The sequence below is a fragment of the Fistularia commersonii genome, chromosome 2, assembly GCF_037954325.1.
Source record: "Fistularia commersonii isolate RoL2024-O1a breed Wild chromosome 2, RoL_Fcom_v1.0, whole genome shotgun sequence".
NCBI classification, from domain to species: Eukaryota; Metazoa; Chordata; class Actinopteri; order Syngnathiformes; family Fistulariidae; genus Fistularia; species Fistularia commersonii.
Genome location: NC_141285.1, coordinates 10,320,841 through 10,342,270, shown reverse-complemented (window position 1 = coordinate 10,342,270; position 21,430 = coordinate 10,320,841). Strand labels below are relative to the sequence as shown.

Sequence of the window (21,430 nt, the reverse complement as noted above, 5' to 3'; positions counted from 1 at the left end):
GGTTACTAAACTAGTGTAGTATTGTGTGGTAGCGTGTGTGTGTGTGCAGGACAGTCCAGTAGCACAGTGGTAGTGGAGTACAGTTTTGATCCAAGGAGGAGTGAGAAGGTGGGGGGTGTAAAGTGGTGTTTCGGGGTCAACAAGATTTTAGTAAGGACACGATTCTGGGGAAGAAGCTATTCCTCAGTCTGCTGGTCCTTGTCTGGAAGCTCCTGAATTGCCTCGCCCTAAGACGTGAAGGACATGTTGATGAGATTTTATTGCTTCAGGGGCATGTCGTTCATTTCCAATAATTCCAGTATAGGATCAGACCCAAGTACTGGGGTACACAAGGCCCCGTCCTCTGACTAAAACTTTGTTTAAAGACCTACATTCAATCACAAGGAAACACGTCCTTGCATATCTTGATTGATGCATTGATGCAAAAATGTTGCTTTTTTTGTAGTTACCAGAAAAATGCAAGGAGTCTTGTTTTCAACCCTGTTTTTTGATGTTATGTAGGCAATTCTTGGGTCATTTTTGCGAACATTGTGATATTTTGTTACATTTTTGCATTGTTTTTCAACAAATGTTGGTTGGGTTTTATGGGCCTCATTAAATCTTATCCATTCCCAAAAGGCTTTAAAACAAAATCCTTCTCCTGCCTTCCCACGTCATAACACACATCTTATCGAAGTGCAAAACCGACTACATATACAAGTGTAACAATAGCAACTGGTGTTGTCTGTTGTATTGTGGTCTGTGGGGGGCGCTGTGGATCCATGGTGCTTTGGTTGCTACAGATTTCAGGCCTCCACAGCTTTTACATGATAGAGGTTTATTCACAGTGAGGGCCTTAACCGAGGGAGCTGTGTGACATTTAATCATGCCTCCGGTGCTTGCCGGATCATTAGCATCTCCATTGAAAACAACAGTAAGAAGTGTCAAATGTGGGATCGCACACAATCACGTGGCCATGTAGTGTACTGTCTCACTGGCCGCAATAATCAGCTCTAATCACTTCCTGCAGCTCAGGCCATCAGCTCAACATCCAGCAGATGGTAAAATACCCTAACATTTACTACGTGCCTACTTATAGATGGACCAGTTTCTGTAGAGTAAATAATTAGGTTACTTTGTTTCAGTCAGTTTTTTCTGTGACACTAAAATGTGTGGTAGAACCTGGTAGAACCCCAAAGATGGGGAAATGTTATTATGATCCAAACAAGACCCCTCTAAATCATGAATATGAATGAATATATTCCTTGGGATTTGATATTATGTAACTGAAAACATACCTGAAGTTACCTTTATGTCAACAAAGTGAATATGTTAAGATTATGTTCACATTGATGCTGCTTCACTATTTATTTGGAATAAAGTTCGTAGTCAAAGTTTTCTTGATTTGAGATTGTACAAAATCTGAGTAGGTCATAGAGAATGTATTCAAAAGTTAACAGTGATTATGAGTTTGCAATTGACACATGGATCCATTAACAGTGTACGATTGTATTATTTTTTTGGATGTAAATAACATCTGCGTGACCAATCTTTATCTGTTCTGCATTGTCAAAACAATATCCCACCTCATTTAAGCAGTGTATACGATGAGAAAGATAGTATTTTTCCAATCTTGCAAGGCTGTCGCGCCTGTGCGAGCAGGGTTATTGGATGTATTGAGGTCACTTCCTCTGAGAGCAGTGTGGGCATCGAAGCGGGGCTCCCGTGGTTGGCCTGAACCATGTCAGTTGGGGAGGGGGAACTAACCATTCAGGAGTATGGCGACAAAGTATTTCTCGCAGTCCCGGGAGTCGCAGCACACGGGTGTGCGGCATCGTTTCAGAAACAGCGCCTTGCTCAGCTCGGCATGTTTTCCAACCCTGCGTGGTCGCAAAGACCAAAGTGCCACCCGCCAGTGGACGTCGAAATCACAGTGATAGCCGCGGATCCTACGAGGTGCCCTACTTCCCCACGTATAAATTAGAGTGCATAGTGTTTGTGGAAGAAAAAAAATAGAAATAATAACAAATGAAAAAAACAGAGTTTGGGCCCTGCTTAACCTCAAGTAAACTTAACTGGCGTATGACCACATGCTGGGGCCACGCTGGAGGCTACGGTTTGGCTCCTACTCTGGACTTTCCAGCTCTCTAGAACCACATCCTGACAGTTGTCTACAAGTCGGCCATCGTGGTGTTTTTTTCCTTTTTTAAACGTTTATTTATTTATCTTTATCGGATTAATTTTTTTAAATGGCCACATGAACGAGTGTGTTCTCGCCAAAACTTTCCTTGACAGTCTTTTTAGGTTTATAATGGTGTTTGCTCCTTCTGTTCCCCGGATCTGGTCGTGGTCTGCGAGGTGCTACTTCCTTAAGATTTATTTGGGCGACTTCATTTTGACATGTGAGTTGGGTCCCGTGCATTTATTTATTCATTTATTTATTTGGTTTTCGCACTTCTCTCCACAGTTCCATTGTATACAAATAAACTTGACGATAAATCTGGCTTGAACCTCCTTGATCTTTTTACATGTTTACAGACTTCCTCCTGACTAATTATTTTTATCATTTAAAATGAATGTAATTTAGAAAAATATAGATTTTTTTGCACATATGTGAACCACCTGTCTCCTTTAAGTCAGCTGCTAATGTTGATATTGAAGTTATACTCCTGGCCAACTATTTTGTGCTTGAAAATCGTGTACCTTGTCTATTTTCTGGTTTCTTATATATGTTGGTTGTCGGAATTCATATTAGGAACTGTTAGTAAGGACAAAATTAGCAAGTTAGATTTAAACCTTTCTAGAGTTACATTATTTAGTGACATCATGAAGAGCCATATTACCATGTAGAGTGGATATCAGTTTGAGATATAAAACACCCCCAAACCAAACAGCTGAATGGAAAATCTTTTGTGTGCATTCATATAATTTTTTTATAGCCACTCTATACCTTTTACTTTTTCTCCCATTGGGAAAATTATTGTAAGGTTCAAAAAATAGAAACCGAAAATTAAATAATTAACTGAACAATGACAATGTCAGCAAGACAAGCCTGGCTGGTCATACAAGTCAAAGTTGCAACAAGATGGAATCTTTCCCTTTGACAGTAATATGCATTTGAAAAGATTTAACTGTAGAAAAACTTTAAATTGTTGTTGATAAGAACGGGACAATTGTTCTCCAGTATGTTATGCTGCCGTTTTTGAGAAGACGAAAAATAAATAAACCCAAACAAAACAAAACTTAAGTGCGCCCAGTTGAATCTTTCCACAACTACTTTGCACCATCACCGAAGTCCTTGCACTATTCTTGCAAAAAACTCATCTCTTATATGAGAACAAACCCAGAAAAAAAACTCATGGGGCATCACACTTAGAAAATCCTGCTCTATAGAGATAGTGTTTCAAATTGTATTAACTATAATTTACACATTAAAAAATAAGAAATGACACATGGTGTCTCAAAGCTCACCTAGGTATAAAGTAATGCCTGCAAACCATCTTTCCCAATTGTATTTCCTCCTGAAAATATACCCACCCACCATCCCTTGAGAGCAGACCTGTCAGATAGAAATAATATTTTCACATCCTTGTATTTCCTCTGTTTTTAATACTGCTGGATAGTGTTTGGCAGCTATTTTTTCACTCTGCCTTGCTTGTTTGATGGAATTCATCTGTGATTCTGTCTCATTCTATGAAATGACATGATTGATACAAGAGATTGACTTGTCTACAAGTCACATAATGACGTTTCGAGAGTAGCTTGGCTGCAATGTAGTTTCATGAAACAAGAGGATTCACAATCCATAGACAACATGATGTCACTTTATTGATGATACCAAACCCTTTCAACCCAAAATAATGTCATGATGATTCAATATTCTGATTTACCAAATGACGTATGATACTATAAAATGACCAATTTTTCACCTAAAACCTTGCTACGCAGTAATATTTATTTATATATCTATTAAGACCTTTTTTTAAAATGTATATAGCCACTAGAAACTTGACCATACTGGTATGTTTTGGTTTCATAGGCATATGTGAGTTAAAGCTATAAAGGTGTGTTTGAATGCAATTTTATGGGCAGCATTGTTCTCTGTGACAACTGCCGGACCAACTTGACTTACAGTACAAAGCCTCATGTCACTGTGTGTGGGCTGCTAATTTACCACAAATGACCGCCAACACTGTCGACTTGCAAAGCAGGCCAAGATGTTTGTCAACTTCCTCTTACAAAGCAACAAATATTCGCTGTCTTCATGCAGTCACAACTCACCTTGCATCACTGAAGGTCAAGGGCATGGTAACAATCTCACCTGGTCAGTAAGTCAAAAAGTGGATCCCATCTGCAGTTGAACAGTCCATATCTGAACAGCAGGGGATTCAGCAGCATATGCTGGACCCTTCTAAGGGATCAGCTTTTGCAAAATGAAAATGACGAGCCTGGTTTTGTGCCAGTTTAATACCCACAGAATAAAGATGTGAAATGATACACTGATGACATTGCGGATTACTAAGGGGAAACATGCCAGTAAAAAAAGAAATGCAAAAAATAAAGGCAGACATAAAACAGTTGTCCGCTATGCTCTCCAAGTAAATGCTGTCCGCAGAACCGGCGTTGGAGTAGCATTGTCCATATGGGACAGGTGTTGGCATTAAAGGTTAAAAACCATAACGACAAACTCTGTTTGCTACAAAAGCGATCCTCCCAAACATCAGAACATCCTTCTCGCTGCCATAAATATGTCAGGTTGTGTATACAGAGTTTTTTTTTTTGCTTTGAAATTATTCTAAACAAGGTGTCTGCCACTACACCTGCAGTGGCAGAGTGAAGCTATTAGAGAGCTCAATCACCATGTGCTGACGACTGTTTATGGTCTAGAAATGAATAACTGCGATCCAAGAGACTAAAGCAAGGTGACTTAAAAGTATAATTCAATGATAAATAACGGTCAACACGGATTCCACTGGTGCTGCTGATTAACTGAACCCAATCCACTCTATTTAGCATTTTTAACAAGGCTTCTGCAAAATAAGACAGAAAGAGTACAGCTCATCAAACTGGCAGATGAATGAAAAGATAGAGTGAGGCGAAAGGAATTTAATTACTTTTGTAATATTTGGGGATTTACATTTGCCTCTTCCTCTTTGTGTCAGTAGTAATTACGCCCGCACCTATGGGAACAGCAGGCAGGGACATGAAAGCACTGTGAAATCAGGACATGAACAAAGCCAGAAACAGAGAAGGGGCCAATGCTTGAACACCGTGCCATGACAGACAGCCTTTGGGGCTGTTTTATTCAGCTGCCAGAGGCTTTTTAGGATTCGTTTTATCTGCCTCTCCACCCACCCACACGCCCACCCCTCTGGATGGTGCTCCAGATGATTTGTGTCCAGTTTGGCTTCACTCAAGCCAACTCAGCGTCTAAAAGCAGACACACTTTGCACCTTTCACTGATATCAGCTTGCTGGTAAGCATTTTTTACCTGTCAGATTTTCTACTTTCATGTCAAGTGAAAGGTAAATCAAGTTCTATATTTAAGGCATTTAATCTGATTACCCTCTAAAAAAATGTGTTTGTTGTTCCAACAGAGCTTGAAAACAAATAACTATTCATTAACAATATACATTAAATGCAACTACATTTTCACTATTTTGGGAGGAATACATTTTTTACATCCTGTGAGTGTGCTCATTTTCATATATTATCAATGTAAATTGAAAAAAATTTGCATCTCGTTTTGAAAAAAAAAAAAAAGTCACATATTGATTGTTTATTGCGTTCACTGAAGTATCTGACAACCCCTGCTCAGATATGGTCATTTTTCTGATCATTTACAACTTCCTCAATTAAGTGTTATTTCACTATCAGCTCATGTCTTAGTATTTCAGAATGGATCTCTGTTTCTGTTAACACACCTGCATGTTTGGACCATCCCTGAACACTGACTGTGTATACATAGGTGTGCCTATGCTTGCCTGGTTTAAAGCATGCACAGACAGCTTAGGTTAAATAAGTTGTATTCCAGTGTGCGTGCGACAAATTGCTTCAAGGAGCGTGACAAGCTGTATGTTTCGAGAACACGTCTTTTTATTGGTACTTAATGTTTTCACCGAATTTGGATCCCCAGCGATGGTGTGTCGGGAATCGAACGAGGAATATTTGATTCCAAAGACGATTGCTTTACCTCCTGTGCTTCGCTGCCCCCAACATATCCAAATCTCAACTTAAAAACTCCCATTGTAGTTTATACAAAGGTGTATACATCAAATATTGCCTTAATTTTTGAAGAAAGTCTCTTTTAACTTGCAGATATATTGCACAATCTTTTATTTCACCAATTGTTCCTGTGCTTTTGTTGCATATTTATTGATTCATCTATTTAAGTAGTTTAATCAATGTTTCTGTATTTTCATCACAATCTTCATTCCTCTAAAAAAATAAAGGTGATATTTTCACATTATAATTTATAATACGAAATAATCTTAAAATAGGATTCAAAAAGTGTGGAATCAGTTGTTAGCTTCAGTTCACATCCTTGTCTATCTGTCAGCTTTAAAAAATATAAGAAACAGCAAAAATAACAAACCAAAAAACAAAATAAAAATAAATGAAATAAAACAAAAAACAAGAACACAGCTTCCTGCACTTTAACTAGTCCATTTCTGCTGAGGTTGTGAGACTTTTTTTACACGCCATACTGAATGACAACCATTTCTGTTACACTGTATTTAACAACAAGCGGCCCTATAAAGGGGTAGGAATGAAAAGCATTACTGCGTCAAACATCTGGGCTCTTAAAAATCCTTTTAGAGATGATTGAACATCTCAGTTGCTGTCCATTACCTTTTGCATCGTTCATCACATACAAATAATTGGAATTACATTTGGAGAGTCCACTTTTCAATGGATTTCTTGTTCTGTTGTAAAACAACACAGGGGAACTACTGCTCCATGTGGCCATCTGTCTTCCTGCTTTAGTCTCCTGAGTGACTTTCTCAGAAATCCGCGTCATGGTATCGGGATTACCCTCGATCTTCATTGTCGTATTTTCTTTATTTTCCATTGAAGTTTTTGAGCACTTTTAATTGTTTTGTTTTTTCCATAACATCCTATGCCATTCTGCTGAGATTTGATCTTTTCCTTTCTGTGTATAATTGCCGATGAATTATATTTAAGTACACAGTATTCTTCAGTGGCTTGCAGATGGTGACATCACACTTCTGTGCTTTGAAAAAAAATAAACAAATCAGTAATGTTCAAGTTTCCATGCATATAAGTTTGGCAATCTCTGATAAAATTAGCTTGTGAGACAACTGTACAAGTTGATGTCGTTATCTGAATATTAATTTTTTTTGTGTTGTTGAGTTGGTAACTCAGCTGACATTAATTCACACTGAATTTTTATACAAACAATTTATCTATTCCAAAGAGATTGATTTATGAGGAAAAAAAATGCATAAGAATATATTTTTTTTTCTCCTTGCAAACATCAACAATGAGCAGTATCCATGATATTACTCAGAGTAATTTCTTAAATTACACTATATTATTATTTGTGTGTCCCTTTGCGTGTGTTTTTGAACGAATTGTCGATTTGTGTGCAGTTTCTGATTTAGTTGTATTGTAGCTTGATAATGAAAAAAGATGAAAACTGAAGTGAAATTTAAATACCCATACTGATGATGCCATGTACTAAATGACCATTGGTACAGTAAGAGAAACTTTAATTATTGTTTAGAATGTTACAAATATGATGAGAGATGACTTTCAGCTGTATCCTCCTGAAGAGAGAATTAATTTCAAAAGATATTGCACTGTGGCTGTTCTCCAAGAAAACATACATTTTTAAGTGTTGTCAGTCACTGTTACAAATTCATTATCATACTGTTATTGTTATATTATCATCATCCTGACTTTTCTCTGCAGCATCTGGACACACTCTTCACCCATCTGCCCCGCTTTGGGAGGACAAAGACGGCAACACTGGCCGTTGCTATCCAAACTAGGAAAATCCATTTATAGTCACAGGCCAAGCTGGCATCCGTATGGAGTGGCACTTGGATATTTGGTGTTTTCACAGTTCTCCTGCTAATTGTGTGGCAGCAAAAGCTACACTGGCTCCCCCATCAACCCCAATCGCTCCATTGTGTTTTCCTGTTTTGCTAGTGACGGTGCCAGCTGATTTGGAGAAGGCCAGCACATACGGAACGATATGTGGATTACATTATCAACCCACTCTTTTGTGGTCCTTTCTTTTTTATGGTTTGGTCATTTGCCACTTTGGCACATTAGATATTCAGTGTAACATCTGGTAATTAAACAAATGGGGTGAAGTTCTCCACGCCAAGTACACCACAAAAACATATATTATGAGCAACAATCAAGCTGTAAAACACCTGGATAATTCCTTGTTTGCTCTAAAATCACAAACATTGAGTGACTACAGTAGGACCTTTAGAGGGCACTGTTGTATAAGTCTGAATCACAATGTAACTGCTGAGGAAATACTGAGTCGCATGTCTACCACTGTATCCATGTCTCGCCTTTGTAAGACAATGGGACCATAATTTTCTACCCTTCTACCTGTAAAAAAGGACCATCTGCATGGCACTTTTCCTATTGGAGGAAATTAAATCAGAATCCCATTACAGAGAAACTGATAACACTCCGACAATTCAATACCATCACTATATGACCAAAACAGGAAATATAGCACAAGCTAACTCAAGGATGTATATCATTCGTGACTGTGGCGAATAGAACAATTGAATGATTCGCAATGAGGACAGTCTATTAATCGATTCCGTACATTATTCTGAATGATAGCTGTTCCGCTAATTGAAGTGACAAGCTCGCTTGAGTTATTGCTGAAATACGGAAACATTGTTTATCTCCGACAAGAACAATTGGTCTGATCCTAATTCATCCTAAACCTCCCATTTTTATTGCATATGTAATTTGTTGTAGGTCACATTGTCTATGCTTCAAAAGCAGAGCTTCAAGATTTTCTATAATGCATAATGTGCTGAATAATTTCTTTGACCTTACTATGACTATTTCACTGAATTGCTCCCCTCAAAGTCTTTGATTGGCCTGCCCCTCACATCTCACCTCACTCTCTCTTACTCCGAGTTAAACACACTCACTCCTCAGATATTTGAATATGGAAACCATCTTTCAGAGTCTTATTGGCCTCTTTCTCCCCGCTCGTCCTTTATTACAAATGATCTCTCAGCACTAATGAGTACATGTCTAAAAATACCCTCCTGGTCCATAGAGTTGGAAGTGTCGGGGTGCGTATTGGGCTTTAACAAATGTTAATGGTTATGGAACATCAGAGTGGTGTAATGAATAGAGGCACGACTGCTCCGACTTAATTTAAAAAGAATATTAATATGCAACAAGCATCCGCACTCACTCAGTGAAGCCATAGATTCAGTGTAGACGCTCCCCCAACGCCCCTTCTCGCTACCTTTTTAACATACCGGCAGTGTTCCCTGTTGCCATGGAAACACCACATAACCTTTTCTGTGAGGTCAAGCTATGTCAGTGTGTTGCTCAAAAGATTTCATCCCTCCTGAAAGGCCTAGTTCTCCAGTCATTGGTGGTCTTTGCTGTTGGAGATGTTTTCCAGTTTGACGGATGAGGGAAGTGCTCGAACTGGACTTGGTTTCGGGGTGAGCAAAAATGTAAGGTGATGGATGAAGCTGTCACCACCTTTGTCTAATTAACTGACAAGGTCCCTTCGTTTCCCTCATGAAGGTCCAATGTCTCAATTCAGACAGAATTTTGTGGGCACGGCTTTGTTTTTTCTTGCAAAAGGGAAAAAAAGATGCACACTTAAATCATGTTTGTCTTTACTTGACATTAGCTGCTACCCAATATTGTGACGTTAACACAATGATACACTTTTAGAGACTCTATCTTCATCAACAGCTTTTTCAATGTTAATATGTAACGACAGTGACCGGTAGTGTTGTTTGCCACGTTAGTGCTTGTTTTCCGAGCTCATAACAAAAGACCTTGACTATCTGAGACAAATTACTCATGAGGATCACTCTGTGTTAGATGATTTGAAGATGATAGGAGCTCAAATTGCAAGGAACTGAATATTTGACACATCAGCAAATAAGAAATTGGTTTCTTAGAATTCTGTTCGCGGGTCGTTCAGTTATTGCATACGGGCCAGATGTGCTAGTGGCTTTGGCTTCATTAAAGAACATTCACAGTTGCTCTTGTTATTTACCAAGTACTGATGTGTTTGTCCCATATCTCCCTATTCCCCTACTTCAGTGTCAATAGACTGAAAGCAGGTTGAATAGAAGACAAAAACAATAGCCAAACTGCTAAACTTCCTAAAGCCAAGTTCCTGCCACTGTATGAGGGGTCTTCAGATTGTGGCATGTGATGTAGTGTTCACACCACTGACGCCAATATTCAGAGGATTCACCGACAAGCATGTCTCATTGTCGGACTACCAGAAATGATCCATGCAAACAGGCTAAGATCCTCTTTCTGGACTTGTAATGAACTAAGTAGAAACAACAACAAAAAAATAAATAAATAAAAAAAAACATTTGAAGGAAACTTTAGAGGTAAATACAAGCTTTTTGAAGAAACCACATATTTTTGATCGCAAACAGTAATACATAGAGATTGAGAAGTTGGAGGATTTCATGTACTTGGGGTCAACGGTCCAGAGGAGCAGAAAGTGTGGAAAAGAGATGAAGAGACGGGTTCAACCAGGTTGGAATGGGTGGAAAAAAGTGTCAGGGGTACTATGTGATAGAAGACTATCAGTCAAAATGAAAGGAAAGGTGTACAAGACAGTGGTGAGACCAGCGATGCTGTATGGACTAGAACCAGTTACAATGACCAAAAGACAGGAGGCAGAGCTGGAGGTTGAAGTGATGATGATGCGAAGGTTCTCTTTGGGAGTGACCAGGATGGATAGGATCAGGAATGAGTCTATCAGAGGGACAGCACATGGTAGATGTTTTGAAGAGAAGGTCAGAGAAGCCAGACCGAGATAGTTCGGTCATGTACAGCGGAGGGATAGTGAATATATTGGTAGACGGATGCTGGAATTGGAGCTGGCAGGCAGGAGGTCTTGAGGAAGACCAAGGAGAAGATTTATGGACGTAGTGAGAGAGGATATGAAGGTAGTCGGTGTGAGAGGAGGATACAGAGAATAGGGTTAGATGGAGAGGTTCGATTCGATGCGGCGACCCCTGAAGTGAAAAGCCGAAAGGAGAAGTACAATAATACTTAGGTAGGCTTGAAGACGTGAGCAATATCTGTCCTCCACTCATGGAAACACTTTAAAACGTACAAGAACTTTTTTTCTCAGGAAGGATTGACTTTTGTATAACAAAGCTACTTTCACATCTTTTGCCCGGGGCATTTTTCTTTCTTTTTGGAGAAAGATGACATATGAACAAGGTAAGAATGGTCAAACGGTCAACACACAAAATTTTACAGACAATTATAACTTCTCTGAATCAAGCTGAGTTGATGATTTCTTGAATTCCTACAGGCAGACTAATCTTACGAAACTTGGACATTGCACACTAACACATGATGACTGCGTGGCCACGTGGGGAGAAACCCTGCCTGGATGATTTCATCAGACCCATGAGTTCATTATGATCAGCTCAGTAGTGCCAACCCAGCAAAATGTTGCAGCGTGAGAGCCTGCTGAAAACAGGACCCCACACCCTTTCCTCCCTTCGTGAGAAAGAAGGGGAGACACGGACAGCAGGCCTCCCCCCATTCCTGCCCAAGGGTTCAAGTCTAATTCATGCAAGATGTTAGATGTTCAACAGCCTCCTTTTCTCATTTGTGGTGCACATCGAGATGAAAAGGTGGCGAGCGGCAGGAACAGACCTCTCTTGAGGAGTTTCATTAGATATTACAATATAAGCTTCCTCCAAGGCCAGGGTCAAAGATGGCTCCTATTTGCACCTTATTTCATGGCCAAGGAGATAATCGACCTACGCAGAGTCTATGTGGTTCACATGGAGGTCTGGTTTAACAATGGCCTTGGTAGCACGCAATGCGGATCAGTTCTTGTAGCCCTTGAATGGGAGAGCAGTGCAAAGTAAGAGGAAGGAAATAGAAAAGGATTCATTCACTTAACTATATCTTGAACACAAACTTCCCAACCAGGTAAACCCAGCACCTTATTTCTCTTTAGTTCATAGTGCTGTTTTCAACATGTGACAATCTCATGAGGGCTATCAGTGAGTCTGTTGTCTTTGTACAGTCATGCTGAGCGTGATAATGCCAGTGTAACCTCCTCCTCTGTCCTCATGGTCTGCTTTTCGTCCTTCACAGGCGGTAATCAGATACAGTGTACTGTTTGTGGAACAAATGACCTGAGGCAGTCCAGCTGCACAGGAGTAAGGTTTCGCCCTAAAAAGATGATGTCATCACTCCCATGTGACATAGCTCAGTTTCACTGTCAGATCAATTATTCACAGCGTTTAATTGGATCAGCTGAATCCAGATCGCTCCAGGGATCCATTTCCTGTAACACCAGCTACAAATAAACCCTGAGGCAGGCAGCACACAAGACATAAGGATCTTCATTAATATCTACACTCCACAGTAAACCCCTCAGACATTGTATAAACCACCAAAATGACAGCTAAGTTTGTTTCAGCAAAGAGAATATATGATACCGAATGCATTTCCTTTTTCAATGAATCAAGTCTGCTCCACACTGTAACACAAGAGGAGGGAGTGGGAGTGATGATCTCAGAGCTCTGGTTGAAGGCCAATCTGTGATGATACTGGATTCATTAATCAAATTGTCGCATACAGTTGCTTTTCCAGCCTTTCAGTCATCAGATATTCCCCCGGCATCTACTCTGTTCTCACCGCTAACTCATTATGGGCCTCCCTGTCATAGGCGGCTCTTTGTGGGGCGTCAGAGCTGACCAAGATGGTCTTACTACCCTTATTACTGCTGGGTTTCAGGATACACGGTACAGCGATGAGAGACTTAAATTCATGAGGTGGAGAGGAAGCCATAAGGCCCATATCTCTATGGACATGGACAGAGAGCAGCCCAGTCATGGGTAATTGATGGAAGACCTACATCCAAAGGTCTCATAAAGTCACTTTTTCCAATTCAACACAGTCATCGCTTGTAACACAAAACCCATATGGCTTATCTCTTTTTCAATTTCTTCGACCAACAGTAAGTAAAGACCGTGTTCCGTTTAACAAAAAGAAAATGTGTAATTTGCCGATCCAAAGCACAAACCCATGAAAGATCTTGTTACTCATGGTAACAGTTGCTGAAAAGACCCCAGGTACCCATGATTATGAAGGCACCCTGAGGGCATGAATACGTGTCTTTCATTCCCACCATGTATGCAGCCTTATACTGTCTGAAGAGACACAAGGTCCTCAGTGTCTTCTGGTAAAATTTGGAAATGGTGGTCTGTTAATTGGTTAACAAAAGAGTTAAAAAAAAAAAAGAAAAGAAAGAAATCCCTTTATTTGATATATAGAATATAAATATATTACATATTAAGTTGTACGTTCATCATCAGCAAAATTTGAGCGCTGTATTGTACCACAGTTTATGGATCGGTGTCAACAATGCTAAACAGGCTTGGAAGAGCTCGGGAATTGAACCAGAATGTTCCAAGACAACCTTTCTAACATTCTGAATCATGCTGCCTAGCTGTATCATCTCAATCTATTAATATTATATCATATATCAGTGTTATTAATAATTAGCACCAACTAGCACTGCGATGCCATTTACAGTCACCCCAACGCTCAGCTTCAGACTATGTACACCTCAGTCCCAAAATAATTTATCAGATTCAGAGTTTCTCTTCAAATGGTTCAGACTAAAAGCATTGTTGCAACAGGAAATTAAAGATGACTAAAAAGTCAATTAGATTTTGACACAGACTGGAGCGAGCACAGAGCGCCGGTCAATATCTCGAAGAGTCTAATTCTATCAATCACATGTGCTTCGGGCTGTGGGTCACCTGCATACATATAATCACCATCTCCGCGGCGCACAACGACCTTGTGATTGGTGACCTTTTCTGTGATTTCCTTCAACCTGAGAGGACAAGCTTGGAGATGATTGCTTGAGAAGATGCTTTGTTCCCCACTCAACTGCAGTACTAACAAGACTATTGAGCTGGAAATGCATCGATCCAGTTTCAGGGATGAGCTGTTTTGGCTTGGCAGGTTTTCCACACAAGCTTTGGGGGACGACTGGTTTACCTTGAGATTTAATAATCATGCCTTTCATTTGGCTTATATGTTTTCTTGGGTTACTCTTAGACCATGAAACTACCTGACACAACAGTTTAATGGTGATCTTTGTGTCTATACTGTAATACACACAATGTTGTGTGTGTGCATCTGAGGATATCTAATTAACAGCTCAAGGTATATGGCGCTGTTAGTATTTCATATTCTTTATGTGAGACAACTGACATGTTCAAGATATGATGATATTCAAGATAAAGGGCACAATGTTTTGTCGGCAGGGACGCTCTTTTGGAATCTTGTCAGAAGCAGTTTGCGGAGTGGTGAAAGGGTAGTGTTTCACCAAAAAAGTTTCTTGAGGTTGAGACAACCCTGAACATCATACTTATTTTTATTCTATATAGAAGCAAATATACAGGGGTGACTTCAAGGCCATGGTGTGTTTTGAAGAATTATTGGATGAAAAGTGGATTGCGATTCAATTTGGGATATGGACACAATGTTCGTATGGCATCTTCATTTTGCACGATAATTGACTTGTTTCTTATTGGTAATGGAGGTTTATAACAACCAGCTTGATCGCCGAGAAACTGCTTCATGTGGTGTTGACAAGACAACTTTGTGCAAACACCACAGAAACTATGCCTGTGGAAAGTTCATTAGCTGCTTTTTACAGTACCAACAGACACACAACAGTCATATTTATTTTTGAAAACGGAATATATTCAATGTACTGCAAATAAATAAATGTGTATAAAAACAAGGTTTTTAATGTAAAGTAATTCATAATGTTTTAAAATTGTGGGATAAAAAGCAATTTGTTAAAACTTTGGAAAACATATCTCTCAAGGATAACGTTGTACAAGTTTTGGTTATATGATGTAGAGAAAACCCAAGCATCCTCCTAACACTCGTCTCTTTAAATTTGTTTCTGAGAACTCACCCCTGACTCATCATGATCTGTTTAATGAGCAGCTTACATTAACAAACGCCACTGATTTCAGCAACTTGCAAAAACTAGTCAGAATAAAATACAATGGGCTGAGTCCTTACACATGAATCTACTTTTTCTGTCAAATGTGTTTTGTATGTGATTGCTAATCTATTGCAGTGTACCCAAAAAGTTGACTCATACTGGCTTTAACTAATCTGGTAGTCATTTCATCCTCCCAATGATCCTGCATCATTCACAATGCAGGATCTAGCATGGCCGAATTTATTGTATGTACAGCATAGTTTACAGCACAATGTTGAATAAATGACTGAATGAATGCAAGTAAAATGTGTTCTCCATTATTACCACTTAAATAAACATTATCTGCTTTTCCCTGAGCCACCGAAGCCATGACAGGTCTATTTCCGAATATTTTACTGAATCAGGTCCAGGGACTGATGTGCTGTGATTATGGCATACAAATCCTGGTAAGTACCTCAAACCCCTGTCTGGCCAGGTAAAAGAACATCTAAATGAATCATCTCATGGGAGCCACACCTCATAAACTCATTGTTGTGCCCTCCCTCCTCCCCATTTAGAGGGAACTTCTGTTATGTGCTCCCTCACATAACAGAACTCAGTCATCATCATCATTTTTTTGGTGTTAACAGCACTTATCAGGAAGAAGAAAAAAAAAAAGGAAAAAGCATACAATGCTTTCATAACAAACGTGACCTGACAGGAGAAAGGGTTTGGAAAAGAGAGCAGGGATAGTCAGAATGGACTGTGGGTTAAATACATTTGAGCTGCCAAGTGAATTAGGGCAAAAGGGGAGCTCAAACAGAACAGACAAGCTTTCGTTCCTCCAGGGCATTTATGAAACTAGCCTTTACTTCGGAACGATTCTCCATTCTGATGTTTTCACGAAATGCTTCTATTTCTGGATTATCCTTCCCTCACCCTCGCTAACCAGGCACACAAACATCAGAACACACCGCAGCACATGAGGCATCACTTTGAGGTTTATTGTGGGAGATGTAGTCATCTAAACATGTGAAAAGTGCTTGAGAGTGGGGGTTCTGCTTCAAAGGCATATGCACTCACTTGGACATGCATGCAGAGAAAGTCAGGGGCCACTTTTTCTCTTAGTGCGACCATTTTGTATATCAGTGAGAGACACAAAATGTTTTGTGTGCATGACACATTGTATATTCATTTCACATGTGTACACAACGTGGCCAATGGTGCAGTCCTTTTAGTGGCGTTCAAATGAATGACAGCAATTGGTGTTGAGTAACGCAGACATTGAGTAATTCTTCCTTTGTTTCCCCTATGAGTGATGTGGAAACTGTAGTTGAGTAAAAAGTCACGCAGCAATTTTGCCTAATTCTCAGTCCCATAATCGGACAAAGCAAAACAAATCCCACCCCGGCACGCTGTTGTCCTGCACATGCAATAAATCCGTCTTGTTCACTTTCCTTTGCAGAATGAGCTTAGCAGCCTATGCGTGTGTGTGTTAAAATTTTCTGAGCTCCCACTGCCAAGTCTGCCCTGCCCCCGTCAGACAGGAAAACACTCGCATGAATAATTTTGGAACAAGCGGGTTGAAGAATGAAAAGTAACAGTTGGTTCACATGCAGCCGCGTGGATTGTCTACCAGCGCCAAAACATTTTTGTCATTATTTGTAAATATGAGTAAGCTTTGAATGCTTTGTGCATTTCAATAGCTAACGCTGCCTCTCTGTCACCTCTGAACAATGTCATAGGTCACATCTCATATTGTTCCAATATGGAAACCACTCTTCCAGCTCAGCGGCACAAAGACAATCCACACTGGAGTCTTTGTCATGCCTGCAAACCGCCCCAATCAGGTCAGTGAGTCTGACGTTTTTTTTTATTCGCTTAATACAATTATATGTACATGCATTTTCTATTCGGGTTTGCACACATTGCAGCAATAGCATCTAAAAATACCAAAATCTCTGAATTTTCTCTGTTTGTAATCCTTAAAATAGCATCAGAACCATCTGGCTCAGCTCAAGCTGTCATAAGAGAATGGAGAGGATGAGATGGAGTTGCTAGGAGGAGGGTAGCAGGAATGCATAAAAGGGTGATAATGAAAGAAGAGCCACGGAGGAGGAGGGGTATCTGCTGTAAAATCCTGTTATGCAACTGCTTTTCTGTGTCTGGTGTATCTTTAAAAATGGAGGAGAAAAACATCGTTCAGTGTCCTGAGGGTCCTGGTCGCCCCCAATCACATCGCTCTGTCCTGCTCTCCACGGTGTACGTGTTGCTAAGCAGATGATATGACTCAGGAGCACACACTGCTATTCTTATGGTGTCAGCGTGGAGCAGACTCACTCAAAGCCCCGCATTGCCCGGATGCACGGTGATGTTTCCCGGTACAGACCAGACTGGCAAATTAAACAAGACCGGGTTGTTGTTTTCTCTGCATTTTGGCCGTCTCTCCCTCAGCTGCTCTCATTAAAATGTCTTGGATGAAGCCTGGGGTGATTTCTTTTTCCTTAATTTTGGGCTAAATCAGCATTTATAACACCCAGGGGTGGGGTCTCCGTACAAAGGGGCTTCCTCTGTGGTAAGCTGGATGTTTATAAGTCTGGCCATGTTTCGTGACTCACAGATAAGGACCACCCACCAAGTTTTCATCACTTCAAATCCATCAACAGCTAATGAACTCTGGGGAGGCTCTAACATTGCTGTAGCAAGGCAGAGATGGAATTATTCACCGTTTTTTAAGGTCTACAGGAACATGGTTGCCAAACCTGAAGATGTGAAAGCTGAGAAATGCCAATTTTTGCTTCACATTTTGTTAACATAACACAGTTTTATTAACAAAGACAATGGTTTTCCTAAATGGAACATTGTGGCGTGTGTCCCCTTCGGGCTTGCTTTTATATGGAGCAAAGAAATGTCAGATTTAGACAACATGGCTCTAAAAAGACCTTTTATCTCCGTTATTCCTCGAATTGTTATGTAATTCTTTTCAGGGCTCATCCCACCTGAAACTACACGGGTATGTTCTGTTAGGTCAGGCTGCAATTAAATGATGCCTCACAGATGCATTGTGGAGGGGGATACTGCTTTGTCTGCCGTTGATATGACAAGAAAGCGGATGCAGAGACTATATTTCGTCGTTCGGCACGGCCACGGCTAACGGTCTCCGACCCCATTGTGAACGGAAAGTATTTGTTTGAGAGTGTGATGCATTAGTTAAGAGAAAAATGGCGGTAGGTGAAGGAGAGACCAAACAGTGCTGAGGTAGTATTGATTGTGACTGGCCAGATGAGACATGCACACCTCTCCCAAGTGTCTGGGGTTTCTCACAATGCCCCCACAAATCAACTTTTATTGTTCCAGCTTAGGACTCTCCACAGTCAGCAGCCTATCGGGCAAAGCAGCTTAGCAGAGATAGCCTGCGGCAGTCCCGCAGCGGGCTCTAACGCTATCAATCGATCATTCATCAGCAGTCCCGAAGAAACAAAAACAAGCGGCCACAAGACAGCCTTGGGAGTTGGGGGAGAGGGCTGAGCGGACTGCCACACAGCTCCAGGCTGGGGTGAAAAACCCTGTCAGGTTTTGTTTGGGAATAGTCCACAGTCTGTTCAGCGCAGTAGAAATTGAAACATTTGAGGAGGGGAGAGAGGAGAAAAGTAATGAGAAAAACTTTCTGAAAGAGGTCAAATGAATTGTGCCCCCACTCCACCCTCCACCCTACCAGCGTGCCCTCCCTCCTGCGGCCCTCCTGCACATTCCTCCTCCTTCAGCAGATCTGGCATGCCCCACAGGAGGTGGCGGCGGCAGCAGCACAGTAATCTTTTCAAAAGGGTGGATTTGAGCGGCCACCAGGGCAGCCGGCCAACTATTTCTCATTTGGAGCTGGCCTGGAGATGACCCTCCTGTTGGAGCCCCACTCTCAGGAAAAACAAAAACGGCAGCACCGAGTAAGGGAGCGCCTTGGCAACACTGGAGAGTCAGGAACAAGCCAGCTAAAAGAAAACAGGGAAACCACAAGCCCGCTCTAAGGAACATCTGCACTGCCTTCCTGTGTAAAACGAAAAAAAAATTAAACTTAATACTGTCTGCATGAGCCCAGGGGACTTAAGAAAAACATGGGAGGGCTGTGTTTCATTCTTCTTTTTTTTCTTGGAACTCTGTCTGTATGTCTTTTTTCCTTTGTCCATTTCCCTCTGTCAAACAATTTCCCGAGCCCCCACCCCCCTGTGGAGGCGCTGGTCTGGGTCCCTGTTATGGTTGCTCAGTGATGGATGGATAGGAAAACTAAGCATTTCTCCTTTTACAGTGGGGTAGGCGGGTGGAGGGAAAGGGGGAATTCCTTCGGAACTTTGTAATCAGTATATGTTTGACAGCAACTGCAGTGACCTTCATCCAAACTTGTGGTTAACCTCCAGACAAGAGTGGCCAGTAATTATCTGGGTGTTTCTTGCTAAAGTAACATTAGAAAAGGGAAACCGTGGAAAAGGATAGAGAGGACATGTTTGGAGCCTTCAAGGCTTCGTGAGTCAGACCAAAGACATTAAATTCCACATGCGGCACTCAGATATCGTGTCTGTATGCGATGTTTACTGCCACATTCAACCCGTACTAGGCCGCAAGGCCTGTAGCCGGCTCATGGGAGGGACCAGGGGATAAAAACAAAGAAACTCCTTGTGTTTTCCCTCTGAAACCTGTCTCTCAACCCCCAACACACATACACATATCCCCCCTCGAAAAACCACTCCAGTTAAAACTCATCACACATCTGCCAGATCCGCTGAAGCCTGCCTCCAATTATCCACCCACCCCGCTGGAATCTCAGGCAGGCTCTGTCCGGCAGAGCGTTTGATGTTGCCACGCAACATTTGACGGAGAACAGGGTGGCTTTGAAAATCAGAGTGTTACTTTGCCTGCCAACTTTGACGTGAAGAAAGAGGGGATAGTGGTGGTGGTGGTGGAAGGGGGGGTCGGTGGGGGGCAAGGAAAATGCCACAAGATGGAAAGCAGCTGCTGGTGGCTGGGAAACATTGCTTTAAATGGGCCCAAATGCGGCGCAGCCCTATTACACATCACCAGCCAAGTGGTCAGCATTTTATTCTTCTAGGGACTCTGCTGATGTGTACAGAAGAGAAATGTGGACCAAGTTGCGAAACTTCCTATTTGAAGCAAGGGGTGGAGCTCACCTGATGGATTCTGGGTTATTTATGGTTTTGCCCAGATTTATATATGAACCAACTCGAATGCATGAAGTTGTTGAAAAGGTGTTGACACGACTCAAATTAGCACATTCAATTTTTACACTGAAGGAATGGATTACTAATGGGAAGCATGTTTAAAATCATGTGTGAAAATGATATTGCTTTCGTATAACCATGCTATTGTCTTTTGTATTACAACGGTATAGTCTACCAACTAATAATTCTGTGGGTCTACCACCCACAGAACTATGTGCTCCAGAACATATGCCGTAGTTCTTCAATATGGCACTCTTTTCTCGAGTACACCAGATGAGAGGAAAAGAAATCTGCATATATTTTCAATATACACAATGCAATTCATGAAGACGAATGGACATTTCGACATTGTCTGTAGGTGAATATGGCGGAAGGGAAAGTGTTAATCTGCCCTGCCAACAGAATGTAAATGATTGATTCGACAACATTTCGTCTTTTTATTCTTTCCTCTTATTTTTCTTAATTTCTCCTCAATTCTGTGGCCAACTTTATAGATGCTCTCTCTTGATATGTTCTGATTTTTTTGTGCTATTTAGGTCTTTTTGAAGGAGTTTTATAATATTTATTTCACTATGTCCCATAATACCCACTTTCTATTTAGGTCTGAACTCTCCATTGCTGAAAAGTTTAAATAGGAAAAAAAAATCGGTCTCCGTGCAATGTTTGTGCTTGTTGTAGTTTTCGTTATAATCATTAACTGATCCATTGGATCCTGCCCTGTCTGGTATCTCAGAGGGTACACGCGGTTCACCAACTTTTATTTGGAGGTTTCTGTGAATTTGGCCCTGTGCATGAAAACGATATAACACGATATAAAACATCATATAAAATACAAATTTACTGAATCAGCATTTTAATTCCAGACAAAGAAGTTGAATTGGCACTGTTTCAGTCATCATGGATTGAAACAACGATGATTCACGTGAAGCTAAACCACAGTTGTGGGATGCGAACCACCTGAGGCGAATGAGGTCACTGTAGTCCCAGTTTATTTTGGCGTCTTTCCCGATTACAG

General features: G+C 40.8%; 1 long non-coding RNA gene across 3 annotated transcripts; it reads left to right on the top strand.

Annotated features, from left to right (window-relative positions):
- Positions 1 to 5,404: 5,404 nt before the first annotated feature.
- On the top strand, positions 5,405 to 17,669 carry LOC147236316 (uncharacterized). 3 transcript variants are annotated; one of them, XR_015107254.1, is made up of 4 exons: positions 5,405 to 5,455; positions 15,575 to 15,654; positions 16,933 to 17,037; positions 17,182 to 17,669. It is a non-coding gene; the product is annotated as an uncharacterized LOC147236316 (long non-coding RNA). The 3 variants fall into 3 exon arrangements; XR_015107253.1 differs by having other exon boundaries at positions 15,566 to 15,654; XR_015107252.1 differs by lacking the exon at positions 5,405 to 5,455 and having other exon boundaries at positions 15,415 to 15,654.
- Positions 17,670 to 21,430: the final 3,761 nt, after the last annotated feature.